We start from the raw sequence: 20,403 nt of genomic DNA, 5'->3' as shown, positions 1-20,403 counted from the left end.
TGATACAGTAGGACTTAAGATGTCTAGGCACTACTTCTTTTAAAAACAGAAGCTCCAGAAGCACTGCTGCAACTGTAACCTGAAAGACTTGAAATCAGGAACCAAGAGCAAGTCTGTAGAGGTACACTGAGAAGTGTTGTGTATAAAAAAGGTTTGACAAATTGAAAACTAAATTATACAGGTGGGATGGTGAAAGAAACCAGTACAAGAAAAGAAACAGAAAGAAGACAAAATACTTACTCTTTGTACAATTATAACAACAAGAAAATTAAAGCATGGAAAAAGCAACAGAAGTGGAAGTTGCATTTATTGGACATTAAAATAGGATGGATTATTCATCCACCTCCTGTGACAAAAATTAAATCAAAAGATCATATTTAATGTAATATTATGATTATCAGCCAGACCATAGATGGGGAACAATTCATTACTCCAAACATAGCTAATTAGTAAAAAGTACCATTGCCAAAATTTGGTCAAACTGAAATAAAAAAATTACAGATGAGCTGTTCTGTACATAATTAGCAGAACTCAATAGCTACTCAGTTCCAGCTAAGTCTACTGGCACAGTCAGTGGTTTAACCCCAGCCAGCAACTAAGTACCACAGAGTCAGTCACTTGCTGCCCCACCACAACCCCTGCTCCCAGTGGGATGGGGAGGAGAACCAGGAAAAAGGTCAAACTTGTGGGTTGAGGTAAGAACAATTTAATAATTGAAAATAAAATGTAACAACAACAACTGTAATGAAAAGGAGAGAAAGGGAGAGAGGAATCAAATTTAAAAGGAAAAACACCAAGTGATGCACAATGCAACTGCTCACCACCTGCTGACCAATGTCCAGCCAGTCCCCAAGCAGTGATCCCCCGGCCCTGGCCAACCCCCTCTCCCCATTTTATATACTGAGCATGATGTTCTATGGTATGGAATATCCCTTTGGCTAGTTCACATCAGCTGCCCTGGCTGCATCCCATACCAATTTCCCGTGCTCCTCCAGCCTTCTCCCTGGCAGGGCCCGAGAAACTGAGAAGTCCTTGACTCAGTATGAACATTCAGCAACAACTGAAAATATCAGTGTGTTGTCAACACTATTCTCATACTAAATCTAAAACACAGGATTGTACCAGCTACTGAAAAGAAAATTAACTCTATCCTAGTGAAAACAAGGACACCATGATATTAAATATTAAAAGATTCAGTATTCATATGATTTATCGTATATATCGTATTCTATAAACAGTTTAACTACACATACTCTACTTGCTCTATAGTACAAAATACAGATTGCACACATGCAAATAAAACATGGGTATCTTGCACATTAAGTACCTACGTAATATATTTAATAGGTCAATAAATATCATTAAGAGGATGTTAAGTCAATGATCTAAAAGGAGGACTTAAACCACACTCCATTTAATTGTGTTTTGTTTGGATGACAGTTCACATTGCCTACAGTGATTTAATTAACTGTGCTAATCATTAAACAAACTATGCCTTAACATACACGAAGTCAAGTCAACAGTATTTCTTCAGAGATCCATACATGTGTTTAAATCTTAATCCTTCAGATATTTTTGTAGAAATCTTTTCCAAGAGAAGAAGCAAGCTTTAGCAAATCAACTCCTATATTCCTTGCAAGTCTGTCCCCTGCCTTACTACTGCCTCCTCTTTAAAATCTCCAGAATCCAAACATGAAGACACAGAAGATCACCAGAAAAAGTGATCAACTTCACAAACATCATCACTCCTATTTTTCAGAATTTCCACTGAATTATACATAATTATCTAGTTACATCTCAAGATCAGTATGTTTAAATTATGCACATGAAGTTTAAGAAAGCTTAAATAAATTTGACCTATACAAATACTTACACTTCCAAATCTATATTTGCAACACATTTTACAATGAGCCACTAGAAATAACACTTTCTTCACATTCACAAAGCTGTCAGAAGCCTAAGTGAATTTAATAAATTGCTGGCATAGAAGAAACAGGCAACATGTAGATACTTAAATACGTTTACACAGTTCATATCACTCCACCAAGAAAGTGTAGCCAACAAAAAGAATTTGCAAATATTCATCAACAATCAAGCAGTATGACCAGTGGCCTCTCATTGCCACAGGCCATTCCATCAGGAATACAAAGACAGTTTAGAAGCCCCAAGAACATCTTCCCTCAATTGTCTCAGAGAAAATTCCGAGGAAGTAAAATCTTTTTCATCTTGTAAACTACAATACAGAGTTCACTACAAAGCTCTGTTCCTCTGTCAACATGCTGCTTGTCATTTTGATTATTTATATCCAGGGTTTTTTTTATTTTTGCATCCTCAGTAGGTCACATCCTTGTATGAATAAATATAAACCATTACAAATACTTTGAGAGCACTAACTTTGCTTCAATAATGTAGCATGTACGAAGAAATTCATCAAGCTGTAATTTCCGCAAAAGATGCGGCAAGGTATTCTGAAGAGATTACTCAGCAACTTACAGCAGTGGAAGAGGCAGGCATCTTTCTACTTCAGCAGAATTATTAATAAAACACAAGTAATTTAATGATTTAAGCCACTTGCAGAAAAATTTTACATCCTGATAAATTCCTGCTGTGTGTAGCTGATTGACAAGAACTGATCAAGGTGACAAGTGACTTAGGTGTTAGAAAGACTTTCATTATGTAAGTGCCACTAAATTAAATCCATTTCCATAATAAATCTACTGCTAAGGAGTTATAACTCTGCTATAAAAAGCCATTCCAAGCTGAAACTTGGCAGTTATTTTTCTGCTGTTGAGTACAACAGAAAACTTTATAGTGTTGGCCCAAGTGCACTCATGTAAATCCAAGTCATTTTTCATACTGATTCAGATATAATGTCTAGGTGAATACTGTCATTCTCTTTTAGAAACATTATATTATGTTACACTGTTTACTTCACTATCATTAAATCAAGACACTAGTATTATTCACAGTACCAAGAAAATGTTAGCTTCGTATTTCTGTAAGGCAGCACTATTCATAGTAAGGACTGATACAGGAAGAATTTACAGAAGCCACTAATTAAAGGTCTTTGGGAATGAAGAACCACATTGTAAAACAGAAGTAACACTCTCAGCTAGGCAAATTACATGAAAAGTAATGGGTGCTACCACAAGTGTCTCATTAACGGCAATCCTTTGACAGTCAGTATGTAAATAATAACACCAGCTTAAATTAGGAAACACTTTTTCAACCTTTCATTAGAAAATATGGCAAAGTGCATTAAGTTTCTTTATTAACATGTTAAGTAAATATTTTGTGGCAAATTAAAAGATGTGCACATAGCAACTGTGCAAGAGGATTCAGGAAAAGAATTAACACAAAAACAAAGAATGCATTAAGACAAGCCACGATACCAAAGTCAGCATATGGCCACTAAAAAAACCTCATGCAACTTACATAGAATATAGTACTCACCATTACCATCAGTTAGGAAATGATCCCAGGCATGTCCCTATCTCTGCTGATAAGATTTTTTGAAACTTAAAGCCTCCCAAAGATTAAGCAAGTAGACATTATCCAGTACCAACTTATCTCAGCATACAGCTCTCTCCAGTGGTGTTGCAGACACTTGCAGCTTCCGCAAGATACAAGTGACCCACCTTGTAAATTTCAGCATTTTTTCAGACATGATTAAAAGCAAATATGACAAGAATAAAACTTGTTTTTTTCCCCATTTACAAGACAGCATTTTCACTGAAATAAACCCTGTTAAAAAAAAAATAGAAACTACATAACAGAATTCACCACTAAAATCAATCAACAGCCTAAGGAAAAACATGCCCTGCTGTTATTGTGGGATCTCAGCTTTCATACTTCTACCCAAGACTAAGTAAAATGGACTGTGGGCACTACAATTATAATTTTTTATCTGTGTATGGCTGCAGGAAAAGAAACGGCAAGGACATAAAAATTGGAAGACTACAGCAAAAGATTCTAGCTGAGGAAAAAGGGGCAAAAAATATAACTGAACAAAGAAATACTGGTTAATTATTTTTTTAAAAAAGTATCATTATTTGTTTCATAAAGTGGAAAAGAGTATAGGCTGACAAAATATGATGTCAGTAAAATAGACGTCTGCAACCTATTTGTCAGCAAAATACTATGGAAAACATTCCACTTCATTGCTTGTTAGGTAGTCATATTACACAAGCATACTATACAAAAGCTTAAAAAAAGTGTGTAACAAGCAGACTATGACCAGTCCTCAGAGTGCTTAAGAACAAACACAAATCATGTGAAATAACAGAAATGGTAATATTGCAAAAAAGTACAGTAAGTCATTCAAATTGGCTTGAACTTAAAATTTAGTTGGACAGGAGCATGACAGTTTTCACCTAATACACTTAGTCCTATAGTAATTTATTTTACTCTACAAAAATACAATTCCTTGAAGAAACGGGGAAAGAATGCATGCGTGGAGTTGTTAATACGCAGGATATCATTACACTCACAAAGTCAGAAATGTAGTGTTGGACGTACACCTCAGATGTAGAAGATTTTGTGTAAAGAACACTCTTCCAGCCAGGAGGAGAAGCAGGGAGAAAGGCAGGCACAAAGAACAGCTTATGTTTCATTAAGTCTGAGAAAAAGCCATTAAGTTTTTGTCAATGACCTTTTCACCTTACCCTTCAAAGGATGAAACCTTCTCACATACTAAAGGTCACTATCACACACTATGAAGTTTAGCTACGTTAGACAGGCTGCTAACACTTCTTAAGTTTTCCTGATTGTCTCCATTAAAAAAAAACAAACACACACACACAAAAAAAAAAAATCAGTCACATCAGCTTTGAAAAACCTGAAATACTTATATGATATACCCTATGTAAAGCACCTTCAGTTGAGTGTTAATAGCTCAACCACATCCAAGAATAAATCCAAATGAAGCAAACAATTCGATGTAACACAAATCTGACAGAGCTGCCTATAAAGATGTTAGTTTCCCTGTCCCCTAGAATACAAATACCCATTTAGGAAAAGAATACTCTTTACCGTAAGGGCATTACAGCATATTCTTTGCCCCCAAGAAAACCTGCCCAAAGCTTCTGAAAAGCCATGATACACATATTCTCTACAGACTCTTGATTTTAATAATAAAGCCTAAAAAAATTGTCTTTATTGATTATGTCTGTGCCTTGGCAGGACAATTTGAATAGAGTTTAGAAAAGAATGAAGTCCCAAAAAAACCCAACAAACTTGAGTCTACAGTATGGTCATGGTCTAAGGAAGACTAAAATTAAAGTACATATATTGAACTAACTCAAGAAATCAGACTTCTCCCACCCTTCTTGCTAATGTTATGACTGCAATAAAACCAGGAAAGTTAACTCAGTTGCTCATACAGAAGACTCAGACTAATCAGTATTAAACTGAAATCAAGTGTTTCGCATGAAGGCACACTTTGAAATAACACTGACAAGATTTGAGAATAAAGCATAGTAATTTAATTATTACAATGATACTCAGGGAGAATTAAGCAAGACTGTAAAGCTCACAAAAGCCCATTAAAGTCCACCACTAATGAATGAAGACTCATTTCATTCATTACCTCACTCTGACATGTTCACCTGGCTACTTTTAGGGGATGGCTTTGAGATACCCTGCCTTTCCGGTGCTGGTGAGAAGTCTGACATACTGGTGCCCAAAATATATTTGTCAAAGGACACACTTGCAATCCTGTTTATACAGCAAATCAGAGAGTGTAACTCAGTGAACTATCAGTATCAGTTAAGATCATAAGCATAAACGTTCTGGACATATTTTGGCATTTCACAGATTATGAACCAACAGCACATGGATCAGCTATAGGATAACTCTGCTTCCATAATACCACATGAAACTATCACAGACACCAACACAATCAATACAGGTGGCTTTCAGAAAGTTAAGAAACATTCACAACATTCTATCTGTATGTCTGAGCTATACAATACTGAGGAGAAACAGTGAAATTCATCCATATGAGCCTCCTCACTAATTATTACTGCATCTGGGAATACTGCTCTCAGTGGGAAACTTGGAATAAAAAACAACTCTTCTGTCAAAAAAGCCATGTGCATATACTTGGAGGACCAGAACTACTCTGTGTCATACTTAGTCAGGATATAGGTTATTCTCCAGCCTATATACAATGACAAAACTTGTTTCACAAACAATATCAATCTGTAATCCCTCAGGATACAATTTTGCCAACATTCAGAGACAATGAAAGTTTATATTAAATTGACACAAGCAATGCATAAATTAAGTCTCTGTTTTGAAAGGCACAAATTAAGAGAAGAAGTGATTTGGAGATGTATACAATTCCAACATGCTGGTCACAGGCAATGTCCATGCCAAAGGAACAAATGAGTTTCAAGCAGTTTTCAACAGCTAAAACCAGGAAGAAAAAAATAATTAAAAAAAAAAATACTGCTGCATGGAATGATTGTGTATCAAGAAGATACTGAAATACCCTAAAAAGCCAGCTGAATACCCATTTTCAAAGAAACAGCAGGTAAAACTCCATTCCTGTGGCAACTGGTAACAGGTATACTCAGAAGTTACTGTGTCTACACTTAGGAACTTCACCTTTTCAAATCAAAGGAACTGCACAGACACCATCTGAGAATTCATGAACCAGTGTGGTATAAAAACCTTTTCAAAAGGTACTTAAAAATTAAAGTGTAGTACAAGAAAATAAAGGCAGCACTGTCACTAATAATGTACAGCAAAAAAGTAATACTGCCAGTACAGCTGCACTAGTTTGATATCAATAATATTTGAAGAATTCAGAAGAATATTTGCATGCTAAAGTAAGAATTTTAAATACAGGGATAGACGTAACTTATAAGATTATCATATTACCCTGGGACAATTTATGTTTGATCAGTGTGTGATAAACAATAAGCTCTTTCCTTACACTGCAAATCCATTTATTATGTAAGCATTAAATTGGAAATCATACAGGGACGGATGCAGTAAAACACTGAAAGAAAAGATTAGAGAAACTGAAATATTTGTATGTATACAGACTGCATTTGAACCCTCAAACAAGAACATATACTACAAGTCTGAAAAAGTTAACTGCAAGAGGAAAAAACTGGGGGCCGAAGGGTAGTCCTATACCTAGGTCCAGACACAGAAAATCACAAGAATATACACTAGTGCTAACAGTCATTCTAGAGAGTGTACCTCAAAAAACAAACAAAACCCCACAAAACCAAAATTTCAACATCTAACACAGATTTTAAAGTACTGGCAAGAACCAGCTTGGAATACTATGTACAGCTACCAGCAGCTATCATTGAGATAATTTAAACAGAAAAAGAGCACGTAAACTCTATTACATCAGGAGAGCATATCTACAGAGGCAACAAGAAGAGACAGTCAGAAGGTTAACTGGAAGAGGGGCAGAAATCACTGTAAATGAAGACCTCACCCAAAGAAAATGAACCACCATAAGACAAAAACACAAAGATAAACAGCTCAGACAACGAAGAAAAAACCAATTACTAGAGGCAGACTTCTACTTTTTAAAGTTTTGGAACAACTTTCCAGTCGGTAACTGAAGCAAAACATGAAAATAGAATACAACAGAACTCTTATCAGTATACAAGAGATTAGTATCTTGCTGTTGTAGGCTACATGAGTGGTTACTTGAAAAAGGAGACCTTTCACTCTACAAAATACTTCTCTTACCATAATCACCAGAAACGCTGATAAAAAGTTCTTAGACTGCTACTCTAAAACAAGAGAACTGACAACCAGCCTAGACACCCAAACTTCACAGATTCACTAGTCTATGGCCATAATTCTGACACAGCCTTCTTTTAGCAGGGAAGCTACAGTTACGGACGAATTATTTGTTTCTATCCTCCAAAAGCTGGAAAAGAATTGGGGGAAGGAGGCAGGAATTGCTATTTTCCTTTACATTAACTCTATTTTCGAAACAGCATAACAAACAAAAGTAGCAAAAAAATCTCAGCTATCTTGCATTACATAACCTCAGAAGGCTAACATCTGTAGTATTTATACACAAGGGGAGAAAAGAAAACATACAAGAGTGGCATGGAAGCCATGGGGAAAATAAGGGGAACATGACAGAATGCAGAAGACAACTACAGACAGACACTACATACAGATCAAGTTTAATCACTGTATTGCCGAGGAAACAACACTTGGTATTATTTTACTATTTCATTTAATTGGCAAAAAATGCCTTCTTGAGCCTTACTATGAAAGTCTGTTAGGGTTTGGGGTTTTTTTTCTCTAAGTATTAAAACCAAACAAAAAAAACCCCCATACATTAAGAATACTAGCATGCTACCACAGAAGCAAAACAACATTTTGTAAAATTTCACAGATGGACAACCTATATAACGTTGCTTGAGTAACAAATCAGAATTTGTATAAATAAATGAGAACTCCCTTCCACTCCTAACTTTGCATGTAACATTAAAAACCATAAAATTAAATGCCTCACGCCCTATAACAAATAATTCAATACAGAATTACTAAAGATCAACAAAAACACTAGTGGGATGGATTGAATCCTATGACCTAAAAGAAAGAATGGGTATTGCACTACAAAGTCAGATGCTGTGCTAATCAACACAACACCCACTCCTAATCAATATGAATTAGAAACAAACATTTATATTAGGATTGCATACAGAAATCTTAGTACCAAAATCACATTCAACTGGGTGTTTTACAAGCCATCTGGGTAGACAACTTCTATTTGTATCAGTTTGGCTTTTTTTTCCCCTAGCTAAGCAGAACATTTTTATTTGCTTTTCACAAAACTCTAAGTGACAGAAAACCATAGACTGAAAAAATAATTGTGTCCCTGAAGACAGAGGAAGAACCCATAACTGTAATTACAAAGCACAAATTAGATGAAGACTTACCGCAACTAGGTGAGCTAAGTGCATTAGTTTTTTAAGACCACAGGACTAGAAGAAACTTCAAGTGACAAAGTCTAGTCATCTGCTATCATACATGAGCCTAAAAATAAGATCACTTAAAAAAGTTGAAGCTGAAAATTCTTTTGATGCTTCTATCTGCAAAGTCTTAACTTACCCTTGACATTTATCTCTATGCTTGACCGACATGTAAACTCTGCCAATAACCTGTTCACTCCTGTAACTTCTAATACAGTTATTCTTCCCTTATAATTGTTTAGCCCAGTGGATTATGCTTTCACAGAATGGCTGAGACTGGAAGGACCTCTGGAGGTCAAACTGGTCGAACCCCCTTTCTCAAGAAGGATCACCTAAAGCTGGTTGCTGAGGACTATATCCAGATGGCTTTTGAGCATCTCCATACATAGAGACTCCACAGCCTCCCAGAGCAACCTGTACCAGTGCTTGCTTGGTCATCATCACAGTGAAAATGTGTCGCATGGTGTCCAGAGGGAACCTCCTGTGATTCAGTTTGTGCCCACTGCCTCTGGCCCTGTCACTGGGCCTAGTGAAGGGAACCTAGCTCTATCTTCTTTGCACACTTCTTTCAGAAAGTTACACACATTAACGCATTTTAATCCTGGCATAGGTACAAACAGGAGTGTATGTACTATTAAGCTACACTAACCTTCCCCGTACTAAATTTTCAAACTCTTTGGTCTGCTTTCTCTTTTGAAATTCATGTTTAATATTTAGTTACCCTTCAGTTGCAGCTTATCATTTGTGTTAGGAATGATATCTCCACAAGGAGATGGAATGAAGATGCACTAGGGGAAGTTTAGATCAAACATTAGGAAAAGGTTCTTCACCGAGAGGATGTTAGATCACTGGAACAGGCTCCCCAGGCGATCACAGCACCACACCCGGTAACCTGGACCACACTCTTAGTCATACGGTTTAGTTTTAGGTAGTTCTGTGGGGAGCAGGGAGTTGGACTCGATGATCCTTATGAGTCCCTTCCAACTTGAGAAATTCCATGACATACCACTGCACAGTGACAGCCAAATTCATTGTGTGCACTAGTGTGTAGGTTGTACTTTTGCTCAGGCTCAGATCTGTGCCGATACATAGTAACGACACACACCTCATTTTACCAGGCTGGATTGCTTCCTTGTAATACCACAAGACCACCCCACCCCCCAAGGAGGACAAAAATCTACCCAGTAAAGAAATTAAAAGTACATCATCATTAACATACCAAAAAAAAAAAAACCCCAAAAAACACACAAACAAAACAAAACAAAAAACACCAACAAAACCCCTACACAATCTCCTCTGGATTATGTTCCATAAATAGAAACATTTAGGACACAAGTAACACCTATAGCAGATAACTGTAAACAAAAACTCAATAGAAACTAATCTTTACTCATTGTTAAAAGGATGGGTTTTCCAATTGAAAGGAGTAAACTTTGAAGTATTAATGAAGAAACATAGCTGCTTGCACTATGACTGTAGGCATGCAATCATAATAAAATAATTCGGAGAGTTTCCACCACTGTACAAGAACTGTTCACGTGCACATTATGGGTTGCTCTCTCCTGATTCCCCTGAAGTTAGAAGGTTAACATAGCCAAACCAGACTAACAAACGCCTCTAGTAATTCCTGTTGACAACTGAATCCATCACTAATCCACCTGTCTGCTCACAACCAGATGTTGCTGTTTCTTTGGCAGAAAAAGCCGGAATTGTCCACACCTCAAACACATTCTCAGTTCAAGTGCAGTCCGTCTTAAGTCTTTAAGACAGAAAGCTCAGTTTAGCATGGAAACAACGGAGGTATGCACACACTGACTTCTACCAACTCTGCTGCAGGGAACAAGCAGCTACATCAGACAAATTTAGGGCTTTATGGATTTAGGGGTTATGGGAAATGCATTCAACCAAAACACAAATTTAAGGGGGGGGGGGGGGGGGGGGGGGGGGGATGTGGGTTAAAAAAAAAACAAACAAAAACCAAACAAAACAAAAAAACCAAACAAACAAACAAAAAAAAAACCCCAAACTCCATACACCACAGTTTAGGAACCTCAAGGCTGGACGTTTAAGTGTTGAACAAGGTGAGAAAGCAAGTAGGATTTACTTGGACAACAAAGCATTGAAAACAGAAGCCTGAAGAGGTATGAGGACAAACTAGACAGAAGGACCAGAGCAGAAAAATCTGCTGCAGGAGGGGAATGCACATCCAGCAGAAGTCAGTCCTTCCCAGGGCCTGCAGTACCACATGCAATCATCATACATTACATTGCTTTTCTACCAACAACAAGCACTTGCAAGCATCCACTGAAACACTCTCATACCTCTGGTTAAAAGAGAAAAAACATACTGCTACTGATACCATTCCATCCATTTAATTAGTAGTAGCTACACGTAGCTAAAAGTTACAACCTAATGACTCGCAGGAGCACATCCATACAGTGAATTTGTTTACTAAGTTTGCTTAAAAAGGAACAGCAAAGCATGGAAATAGTTGCAAAATCAGTTCTTAATTCTCATGTTTGCTAACTCTTAATGTCTCTTATACAACATTAAAGAGAATACACACAAAAGGAGCTGATTTACCTGACCCTTCACTAACTTCTTCCACACCACAGAAATTCTCTCATTCAAAGCAAAGCTACTCAACTTTTCCCCTTGTAATTTCACGTGTGTCCCTTATTACATCCTATTTCAACCATGCTCCAAAGAGACTTAATCCCCTACTGGTCTTCTGTACAGGACTCACCACTGTAATACATTAGCATGCCATAATAATTAACTTGTTTTCACAACACTTACACTAATTTTTTTTATAAATATGGGTATCCTTCCCATTTTATAGACGAGTAACCCAAGTTACAGGCTAAAATTTAAGAACTATCCACCAATTTTGCCTGCACTGTTAGAGAAATTTAGGGCACAACTTTAAAGTACACCATGTTATTCAGCACTGTCCAAAACTAAAGCTTCTGTTGAGCCATGCAGAAGTAGTCAGGGTCTAGAAACTGTCTCCCAGGAAATCAATGTTCTACTAATAAGCTCTTGTGGGGAGTTTGGTTTAAACAGACTTATCTGGGACCACAAGAAACTGATAGAAAGAAAGAATTCCAGTATTCCAAAGTGACATTCAATCACCCAAACCACTAGATATGCTTTCCCTTCCCACAGTCCCCAGTCAATTCATTTCACATTTTCCAGCTTTTGGAAAATACATCAGCCAACTTTGATACACAGCTCCAATTCCTAAATACAGCAAGTTGAAAAAATTATATATAAATTGTAACTAAATACCACCATGACATGTACTTAAGAGGTCAGAAATGAATTAAAACTGTTTCCTATTTTTACAAAGAAATTTTTATTTGAATATTGGTTTAAGGCATTTTTGTATGTAATAGAGAAGATTAAGGGGGCAATGACCCATTAAAAAATAAAAAGTATCTCTAAACATGCTCATATATAACACTGTACGAACCTAATGGAGAGCTTACCATAGGCAACATTTGAAGCATTTTGAAAGTCTTGCCCAAGTTACACTACCTCAAGTCAAGCGCAGACTATTTCCTCCCGAAAATTGTACATGCATGAAAAACTGTTCTTAATTCCCTCAGCTGCAGAAACGCTTCCAAGAACTACAGACTGCATAATCTAAGCCGGGCAAATGGAAGAAAAATGTGTCTCCTACTTGCTATCCCTCTGCAAAACTCCCTCACAAATCTGAAGACTTTATCATTGAGCTTATCTATACTTTCTTCTATTTTGAAAAGAACAGGAACACAAAATGTTATAGCCTTATTCTGACTAGTTCACACTTTCAAAGGAAGAAAACCCAACGTAAACTTTATTATATGCCATGCATTAAGCATGCACGATCTACCTCTCTTAAACCTCTGAAAAGCACTGGGTGGCACAGTGTCCATAGACATTGTCCCACACAAAAGCTTTCACAACTTGATGGCACAAAAAGCTTCAGTCTCTTCCACACACTTTGTTTCTATGTACAGGAAGTCATAATGAACAACATACAATGCTTCATACTGAACTGTCAAATAACAAAATAATTATCCGAGACAGTATCACACGTAATGGCAAGCTGCCTAGCACCTCTGTAGATCTTCCCCAAGAAAAGTATCAAGTTTTTTAAGTAGGTAAATGCTGGAGGGGAATCCCTAAATACAGTAAGAAGTTTCCATGAAGTATCTCCTGCTCAATTCTCATAACTGACAACTCATCTCAGCTCTTTTTTGTTAAAAGCAGAAATCTAACATTTGCAATGCCAAACAAAGATGTCCTGGAAATCTTACTGTCTTCATCGAAACTCTGTATCCAAGTAACAAAGCAGCAAAGTGAACAGTCAAACTCAAGATGGCCCAAAGATTACATAAAGTTTTGATGTAATTTTTTTTAAGATTTCCTCATGAACGTACTCAGTGTGGATAACTATGAAAAAAAAAAAATCTTCATTTTTTCTCCTCCCCTCCTTTCTTGATGCTGAATTGAGCTACAATGCTGATACACTGCAGGTGTCTCACAGAGAACCAGAGGCTGCTTTGATAGCTGCAGACAACTAATGCATATATTTACACAAAAGGTGGAAAACCTCACTCAACAGTTACTTTCTAAGTGATTAAGTTTTAGCTGAATCTAGTCCTCTTTAAAAGAGATACAAAATGTAGTTTAGGTGACCACACAATGGAAGCAATTAAGACAATAACATTTTTGACTGCTAACTTCATGTCTTTTTTGCCCATTAAAGAGCGTGCAAGTGAAGTGTCTCATTCCAGCAGCAGAAGCATCCACCAGGATTTCTAATTAAGTCAGAGAAAAAGTACACACAGTTAGTATTGTCTGGAATCGATCTTTAAAGAACAGGGTCTAAATTAGAAAATCCCAGATGGGGTCCTGATCCCTGGTTACGGTACTACCATATAAATGGTGACAGACACAAGATGATTAGTACAAACATGCCCATCTGCTCTTGATGAAGTATCGTGCTTTCTGGGTTTTTATTATTACTTCTTGAAACGTATTAATACCAAAGTTGTCATGAGCTGCTACAACAGAGCTGAAGACCGGGCAATATAAAAGAAGAAGAGTGATGCAGAATGTTTTTCCACTGCTTAGGGTGGGATGTGTAAAAGTAAATTCCATAGATGGAGACAAAGTAATGGAGGTCTTAATCCTTGGAACCCATTTCAAAGACTTCTTCACACTTTAGAAGAGGTTGAAAACCAGTATATGCAGAAACAGACAGTAATAACTTTTAAAAAGAATGGCAGCATTAACATTTTTATTCTTAAAAATGAAGTTAAAATATTAATTGTATTTCATGGAATTGTTTCAAGTTTGATGTGTTACAGTAAATATGCATATTAATTTTTTATTGTAGAATCCAAAATGTTTCCAAGAGATTTTGAAATAAACCACTAACTTGCTGAAATTCATTTTCATTTATACAGTTCACTTTTGATATATTTTACTTAAGTATCAAAACTAAGCAGAAATATCAAGTTTTCTGCAAGACCACATTCAACTGAAGATGTCACCAATGGAAAAGCAATAGGCATATCATTTACATATCTGCACAGTCTTAACTTTTAGATGTTCAACCTCTGAGGGCAAGGAGAAGATTGGTGGGGTTTTTTACAGCATATATTTTGCAGTTCTTAAAGCCTGCGCATGATTCCTTCCAAGATCTGTCAATGCTATTCAAATACTCCAGAAGGTCTACAGATTTGGTAAATCAACATAACACTTCACCACCAAAGATCATCACACTAACCCATCCTTTAAAAAAAAAATAAATCTCTGCTTTCCCTTACCAAACAATTTCAAAACTGAAAGCCTCCAATACTCTCTCGGTCTTTCCAAAGATTATTTCAGGTTGCAGTATTGACATTATGTGCTAATAGCAAACACACTGTTACTTTAGAAGCTTGTTAAAGGGAGTATGGTACTGACAAGTGGCAAGATAGTGTACGACACACAAGAAGTACTTTTAGGGTCTAATAAAGAAACTTGTCAGAAGGCAGGGAGGAAGACTGTGTCAAGAAAGAGAAAGGTATGTATTTGGACTAAGAAATATTAAGAGAAAGGGATATTAGAATGAAAACGGTAGAGAAAAACAATGAGTTGTAGTATCACATTTTCCTCCGTTTCCTACTTTGCATGCTATTACTGTTCAGCTTCACATCTTCTTATTCATTGCTCCCATGAAAATTCTCCTTGTGCAACAAGTAGCCTTTATTACCTCTTCCAAACTCAGGCTAGAAGAAAACACATTTACTCCGAAGATCTTTAAATGAAAATCCCTTACTAAAAGGCTTCTACACATAGCCCATACAATCTCTTGCTCTTCTGTATGAATATAAACTGTGTGACTGAAGAAAGAGACAGAGGGGAAAAATGCATAACCTGAGAGCCTGGTAGACAGCAACATATCCCAAAAGAAAATGCATCTCTTTTGATCTACAGGACGTAACCAAGCCTCCTGTTCTAGAGCCAAAAATGGATAACGCCTGAGGTCATGCCCATATTTCATTACTATGCTTTTCCAAATGCTAACAATGACTGTTAGATTTTATATTTTTAATTACAGCTTAATAATGAACTTCGCTGACTTGCTCAATTTAAGTCCCTAAGTAAGCTTGAGAGATACAGCCTAAACCCAATATTTATATGGCACACAAGGGTAAAAAAGAACATACAAGTGTTACACACATATGATTTTCCATTTTAATTTGATTTATTTAGCTGTTTCATCAAAAGCTGAACTACAGTTTATCCAATCCATATAGCAACTAGCAATAGGAATGCAAGAGACACACAACCAACACTACTGTGTAAGAACTGTATTAAAAAATCCCAAACAAACAAAACACCACACACAAAACCACACCACACACCCCCACCTCACAGTAATACAAGTACAACCTTGCTTCAAACACAGACACAAGATGTCATGCGAGTACTGAAGTACTGCACTACTTTCTCCAGCGCTCCAGTTCATCTCCAGTGCACACTTTCAAATGCCTGTGATGAACGTGATACACACACCTCCGTTAAACTACCTTACCTGATTGTCTGTCACTATCAGTTTTCTTTTAGGGTGGTCTGCGCATAGCATACCTCAAAAAGATGCAAAATAGCTGAATGTATCTCTTGACATAAGTATATATAATATTTAGAGCGTATCTGTATTGCATACGAGACATACCAAGCAAAATTTCTATCATCTGAAAACTGAACGATTCCACTAGTTTGGAAGGCGAAAACCCGAAGGAATGCACGTCATCTCATCTCCATCCCAAAATGTGATTTGACACCCGCTTTCAACTATAAAGCCACTCAAATTTTCAATGCTCCCTTCCATTCCATCCCCAGCAAAGAGAAATCAACTACAGCCACAGCACCTACCCAGCAAGCACAAAACAAAGACAGACACGAGAATACTTCAGCAGTTGTGTTAAACGGGAGAACAGAACGGCTCACAAAATTATCACAGCCCTCAGCAAGCAGCGGCACAGGAGGCAAGCACCGAAGTCAGAAGGCGGCTTGCACGGCAAAATCCAGCTCCCTAGGAGCTGCTCTGCTGCCGTTTAATTTTTCCAGGATTGTTCACCATCATTAATTGTTGATTTGTTTTGAAGAATAGATAGTGATTTATTTGCAGCAGGATGAAGTTACAGACCTAGAATCCTGACCAGAGGCTCTCAACGTAAACAATACATAACCTATAAATTAACCATTCCCCATCTGGCAATTCAGATGTAAAATTCATAGTTTTCCACCTACCAGGCGGCGGCAAACCCCCCCACCCCCGCCCCCCTTCCTTCCCGAGCGCTTTCTAACAGAGCCTGATACAAAGTGGGAAGGAAAAAGAAAGCGGGGGGTGGGGGGGCAGCATGAAAGAAACGGGCTCGCAGAAGTAGGGACCCACCAAACCGAGGTCCTTAACGGCCGCCAGCTCCTCCCGGCTGACGATCGCTGCGAAGTGCAGGGCGGAAAAACCGAAGCGGGCGGCGAGGGGAGGTGGGGGTGGCGGGGGGTGTCCCCTCGCCGAGCCCGGGCAGCCGCGCGAGGCGGCGGGAGCCCCGGCGCAGCCCGAGCGGGGACTAGGCCGGCTGCAAGGGGCAGGGAGGGGACACCCGAGGGAGCCGCGATCACTCACCACAACGGGCGAGCAGCCTCCTCCCTCCCTCCCTCCCTCCTTCCCTCCCCCCCGCCCCCGCCGCCCGGAGCCACCGGCGCGGAGCGCGCGACACCACCCGCCGGGCCACCTGGGGGGGGAGGGGGAGACCCCCAGGCCCCGGGGCAGCGCGCACCCAGCCAAGGTCACCCCCTCGCGGGGCCCCGCCGCGCCCGGGGTGCGGGGGAGTGCGGGGGGGGGGGGGGGGGAAGGGAAAGGGGGGGCGGCAAATTTAATTTGTGACGCCGGCCACAGGAAAGGGGGAGGGGAGCAGCCCCGTTAAGGGGCGAGGGGGATGGGAAGGGGGGGCTCCGCCACGGGCCAAGGGGAGGTCTCGCCCCCCCTCCTGCTCCTCCTCGAGCGCTAGCCGCGGAGCTCGGTCCGAGCGGGCGCCCCCCGCCCCCGCCACAGCGAAAGGAAAATGGAGCGAGTACGCGGTGCGGGTAACCGTGGCCGAGGCGCCGGGCTCCTTACCCCGCCGCAGCCGCTTCTCCTCGCTGGTCCCAGGCGGGTCCGCTCCGCGCTGCCGCTGCTCCGGGCTCGGAGAGGAGCTGCCGCCGTAGCCGCAGCCAATCGCCTCTAACCCCCTCCCCTTCCGCAGCTCGCCCCGGTCCCCCTGTCGGCTTCAAAATGGCGCCAACTTGTCTCCGGCTGCTCCAATGGAACCGCCGAGGGAAGCGAGCGGGGCCAGAGCGGGGCAGCAGCGCCCCCTGCCGGCCCCCCGCCGCCGCCACGGCGCGGGCACCGGCCGGAGCCACCGGTCGCAGGGCCCCACGGCCAGCGCGCCCCGGCCCGCCGCGCCGCCGCCGCCGGCAGCCGCGGAGCACCGCTGCCAGGCGGCGAAGCCCGGGGGAGAGGTGGGATGTTAAAAGCCACGACCCCTCCCCACGCGTGTTCGCGCCCCGAGGCCCAGTCCAGCCCTCGCCCTCCAGCCGGGGAAGCCCACGACGGAGCCTGCCTCCGCGGGCAGACCACCGGCAGCCGCGCCGGGCCGTGCGGAGCCTTGCCAAAAGCGAGGAACGAGGTCTGGGAACGCGGCGGCGCGGTTTCCCGGCTGGCCGAGCACCTTACTTCAGCAGTCCCGGCCGCCAAGCTGCAGCACTCACAGAATCAGAGACCGTGAACAGGAGATAAAGCGACGGCCCGGACCGAGAGAGGGCCGGCGGGGCGGCTGGAGGATGAACTGCGGCCGGTTACCTGCTGATGTGCACTGCGTGAATCAGTGAAATAAGTCTTTCCCTCAAACAATGCGAATTACTAGGGGATTACTGTAAAACGGTAAGGAATTAAGTTGCTTAACTGCGGAGAAAGAGCAGAAAACCCAGCAGAAATCGCTCATCACACCCCTTGGTTTTGCTTCAGTAACTGCAAGAGTTTCAGGGCCGCCCGCACAGGAAAATGCAAACAGAAAAGTGATGTAATATCTTCTCACCGCCACAGATAAAATGCTACATTTATGAATGACACATCAGGAGAACATGGAAGTGTTTAGAGCATTATGATTTTGAAAACATAAATCATCCTCGGTGGGTCTGTTGAAATATACTCAGGGCTTTGTCCAGTGTGAGAAACATACTTAACCAGCATGTTAGCCAAGACACTGTAACTAGTATCTAAAATCCTTAAGCAAGTTCCCTCACGGCTTCTGAACTTGCTAAACACACTGTAAACCACCTTTGCCTTATTTTCATTCGGGTTCTAAACTAAATTAAATAGCCCCGTCTTCTACTAAAGGCGACATCAGTCCTGCCAGGATGAACCGCCAGAACTACTACATAGAACTCACTTTTCAAGCCCCCAAACTCCCCTTGTTCACACTTCTGGGTGAATTATGTTTGTCCCGCTCTTCCTGAAAACAAAAGTACTGCCGCACAGGCAGAAGAGAGTGGAATACTTTGCCTGACAGTTTTGTATTACTTCTTATTAAGAAGGATCCCACACTTGCAGTCCGGGTTATAATTTTTTTGATGCAGCTTGAACAATTTCCCCTCCATTCCCCCACTGCCATCTACCTGGGCTCAGCGAGAGACAAAATTTTAGGCTGGGGAACACACCTGCCTCCTGCGGAGCGCTCACACGCCTGTGCGGTGAGACTTAGAGACCGCTGGAAAAGTCAGAACCTTCCTACAGCCACTGAAATTGCCACACCAGGTGTGTAACTGTGAAAGTAACTAGAGTGCTGAAGTGCTTCATATGCAAGTCTTTCGCTCCGTCTAAGTGCTGGAGCAGATAAAGCAGCACGTTAACGCTTTCAGCTCCGGTCGGGACGCCTGGAGCCCTGAACGCTTCCAGAAGCAGGGCGAGGTGCCGTGCAGCGGAGGCCTCCCCCCGGTTACGCTCTGCCCTTCGTTTCGTGCCTGCACCGAGGCTCTTCAGCGTTTCAGAAATCGACGTTTCGGAGGTAATTCTTCTCCCTCCTCCGCCCCGCTCTGGGTTTCGCCGCCGCCGAAGCGCGGCACCCCGCCGCGCCGCGCTGGCTGCAGGCGCCGCGGAACGCCAGGGGCGCTCGGCTGCCGCCGCCCCGCCGCAGTAGCGCGGGCGGCCCTGCGGAGGGAGCCCGTCCGACACCGCTCCGCCCGCCGGCCGGGCCGCTCGCCGTCACCCGCCGGGCCGCGGCCCGTTCCCGCCCAGGGAGGCCGGTGGACAGCGGCCTGCGGCGCACCGGCGGCCTTTGGTGGCGGCCGTAGGGCGGCCGCGCCGTGAGGAGGCGCCGCCAAGCCGAGGCCGAGGCCCGCTGACCATGGGCGGCAGGAGGCAGCATGGAGCTGCCGCTCCTCGGCGCTGGCGGAGTGTCGCGACTGACTGGCCGGCCGCCTCAGACCTCCTTACACGGTCGTGTGGTGGCTCAGCTAGGTGTGTTGCGCGGGAGCTCGCTCCGAAAATAATTTGGAAAGACTTAGGAACCAGTACTCTGCCTGCAGCAGGGAGCAGCAAGTAGCCGGTCCCTCTTCGATGCAGTCCTAAAAGCGCAGAGCTGTGCCCAGCAGTCTGAGTCAGCGCTGGGTACGGTCCCCGGGGCAGGCTCGGGCTCTCCCACATGAAATGCCACATCTCACAGGGCACCGGTAACTTTAAGCAGACTCCTTTTTACTAGACTAGATTTGCCACTTTCTCAAAGCACAGGCAAAAGTAAGGACTAATCTATGTTACTTACAGGAGCTGCATACTTCAGAAAGATTAAAAATATTTGCACAAAATAAATGTTTTGTTTACAGTATGACATACAGAGAAAGCCAGTGCCACGGACCTTCA

General features: G+C 41.6%; 1 protein-coding gene across 4 annotated transcripts in view; it reads right to left on the bottom strand.

Annotated features, from left to right (window-relative positions):
* The window catches only part of PDS5B (PDS5 cohesin associated factor B), a 116,948-nt gene extending 99,162 nt beyond the window's left edge, over positions 1-17,786 (bottom strand). For 2 of the 4 annotated variants that reach the window (XM_037376578.1, XM_037376581.1), the window contains exon 1: positions 17,626-17,754. The gene's annotated coding sequence lies outside the window, so the exon portion shown is untranslated. Of the gene's footprint in view, positions 1-17,625 lie in introns of all 4 variants that reach the window. The other 2 variants (XM_037376580.1, XM_037376582.1) reach the window with 2 other exon arrangements.
* Between the last annotated feature and the right edge of the window lie 2,617 nt (positions 17,787-20,403).

The sequence above is a fragment of the Falco rusticolus genome, chromosome 2 (assembly GCF_015220075.1).
Source record: "Falco rusticolus isolate bFalRus1 chromosome 2, bFalRus1.pri, whole genome shotgun sequence".
NCBI lineage: Eukaryota > Metazoa > Chordata > Aves > Falconiformes > Falconidae > Falco > Falco rusticolus.
The sequence above is the reverse complement of the archived record's forward strand: the minus strand, read 5'-3'. Positions and strand labels throughout refer to the sequence as shown.